Below are 3,107 nucleotides of genomic sequence, written 5' to 3'. Positions count from 1 at the left end.
ATATTTTGTCTACGATTGATGTCTACCACTGTTATATGTTCCAAAGAGTCAAGCTACATATTATTTTCGATCACGTATATCTCGCGAAATAACGATGACGGCAAAAACAGAAATTCGAGCTCATATGGAGGCTTAGGTGTGCTCCTTTCGTGAATGGAGTAGGAAGGAAGGGAAATGACAGAAGTAACGTCCGCTACTAATCGTAAGGTGGTTTCTGCAGTTCTAAGTGTAGAAGGAAAGAGGACAGATTCGGATTCAACGACAATCGAAAAAACGGTTATTAAAGACAGAGAGAAAGTTCGGGCAGATAAGAATGGAGAAGAATACAGATCTTTTCAAAGAAACCATCCCAGCAGTTATCTTAAACGAATGAGAGAAACTAGGTAAAACCCAAACCCGGCAGGGCGATTAGGGATTTGAACCTCGCTCCTCTACAATGATAGTTGGGTGCCTTAACCACTGCGCCACTACACTCCATGTGTAGATGAAAAAGTACAATACCAAATCCCATATTACAGTAAGATATAGCTCCGGAAAGCAGCAAGAGCTTGTAATCCTAAACAAATGTTATCGGAACGAAACGATATGTGAAGAAGTGAATTTCCGCAACGCGGCCTTCATCGCATCTGTTAGTTTAACACGAAGGGAATTAACTGGGAATAAGATAATGAGAATTTAAAACCTTGATTGCAGCCTACAGCCTACTTCAGGATAAAACTGCAGTATTAAACATCAAATATTCAGTGCTGAGAAGGAAGATATGGAGCATAAATGGAAAAAATATCCAAATACATTGCTCATGCACATTAGACAAATATGTCCTGAGAAGGTCTCAAGGGATGGGAAAGACACACCGCGATTTAATAGCCTTGTTAGAAAACTGTTACATAAACAGAGAGAGCTTCAGCGCAACCTCAAGCGAAGTGAAAACGTAGCTAAGAAAAGCTGAACGAGGCGAAAAAGAGCATACGGAGAGGAACGAGAGATGCGTTCAATGTTCTTGAAACTCAAATTTTGCCATCCGTTATGACTAAAAACACTACGAGGTTTTGGTCTTAAGAAAAATCGGTAAGCGGTTGGAATCATCTGTTCAGTGATCATACTGCCGCCGAAAAGGAAGATAACAGAGAGAAGGCCAAAATACTGAATTCAGTCTTCCGAGATTGTTTCACAGCGGAAGAATGCAACACGGTTCCTCCTTTCATCATCGTACGAACATCCAAATGGCATATATTGAGATAAGTGACAGCAGAATAGGAAATCAACTGCAATTGATTAGTAGTGGAAAGGCATCTGGATAGGATGAGCTACCCGTGAGGTTTTACAGGGACCATGCAAAAGAATTTGCTTCTAGAAGCAGTTTATTGTAAGTCGCTGGAGCAACGAAGGCTACCTATCGACTGGAGAAAAGAGCAGGTCATTCCACTTTTCAGGAAGGGTGTAGGACAGATGCACATGATTGTAGGTCTTTATCGCTGACGTCAGTAAGTGCTGACGTCAATAAGTTGCAGAATTACGGAACATGTTTCAAGCACATGCATTGTGACGTTTTTGGAGAATGCAAATCTTCTCTATAAAAATCAGCACAGATTCCGGATACAGAGATCTTGCGAAACCAACACAGCTCGCTCTGGCCGCTCCCATGAGAACTGCAGCGCTGTAGACATCAGCGCTCAGGTTGATGCAGTGTTCCTCGACCACTGGCAAGCATTTGGACATTGTCCCACGCTACCGTTTTTTGAAAAGAATACGAGCTCACCGAATATCGGACCAGATTTGCGACTGGATTCAAGACTTCTTTGCAGACAGAACTCAACGCGTCGCTTCGCCCTTAACGGAACAAAACAGATGTAAAGCCAATTTCAAGAATACCCCAAGAAGGGTGATAGGACCGTTACTGTTTACAATACATATATATTATCTAGAAGAAAATGTAGGGAACCACGTAAGCTTGTATGCGGATGATGCGGTTGTCTCTAAAAAGGTATAAATATGGAAGAGCGTAGCAATTTGCAAAACAGAAGAGATAGAGAAGATCTAACGAAGAGCGGCGCCTTTCGTCACAGAGTCGTTTAGTAGGCGTGTGAGCATTACGGAGATGCTCAACAAGCTCCAGTGGCAGAAACTACAAGAAAGGCGTTGTGCAAAGGAAAGGTTTACTATCGAAATTCTGAGAGAGTACGTTCCAGGAAGAGTCGGACAACTTATTACTTCCTCCCACACAGGTCTCGTGAAATCACCCCAGCGAGAAAATTCGAGATATCAGAGTCAGTACGGAGGTTTATCGACAATCATTCTTCCCACGCGCCATTCTCGAATGTACGAGGAAGGCGGTATGGGAGAGTTGTACCAGAAGTAGCATCCCCCACACATCGTCAAGTTATGTTTCGGAGCATAGACACAGGAGTAAATGTACTTCTATTTGTGTAGACGACGACTGCGGAAATAACCTGGTGCCTCATACACAATTAGTAGTACTAATATTGCTAAATAAATGTGGTGTGCATACATTTCTACATACAGGACGCATAAAACGATACGTATCGACAGAAAAACAGCAACTGTGTGCCATGAAATTGTCATTTGGCCTTAACTGGCACTTCGGTACTACAAAAGAAAATGAAAAAGTAAAATGCTGAATCGTGTGCACAGTAGCCATTTACCCGAAACGTACATTATTTCTGTGAAACACAGAAATCAGACATCTGGACAGTATCTGTATCACTAGCAATAGTAGAATGCTCTATATCGCTAAAGATGATATTAATGACCTTTTTGATTCTTGTTATCAAATCGGTTTCCGATTTAAATGGTGAAACACAATCGACTGGACTGACAAGTTACGCAGGGTAAGTTTATTATGATGCCGTGAGCATAGAGATGGGAAGTTTTGTGGAAACTGGTGAGAAGCCTCTCAGCCTGCAGTAACGAATCACTGCACAGGAATGGCGACACAGCAATCCCCGCAGACGGTGCGTTGTCTAGGTGAGGGAACGTAAGGCTGTCGGGATGCCACGGGCGGTACGCCACAGCACGGGCAGGGGCAGCGAGTAGACCGCCCGCCGCTCACGAGCCCACCCTACCACCGCAATGCAATCAAGCCCAGT

Source organism: Schistocerca nitens, chromosome 6 (genome assembly GCF_023898315.1).
Source record: "Schistocerca nitens isolate TAMUIC-IGC-003100 chromosome 6, iqSchNite1.1, whole genome shotgun sequence".
Taxonomy (NCBI): Eukaryota; Metazoa; Arthropoda; class Insecta; order Orthoptera; family Acrididae; genus Schistocerca; species Schistocerca nitens.
Note: the sequence above shows the minus strand (reverse complement) of the source record.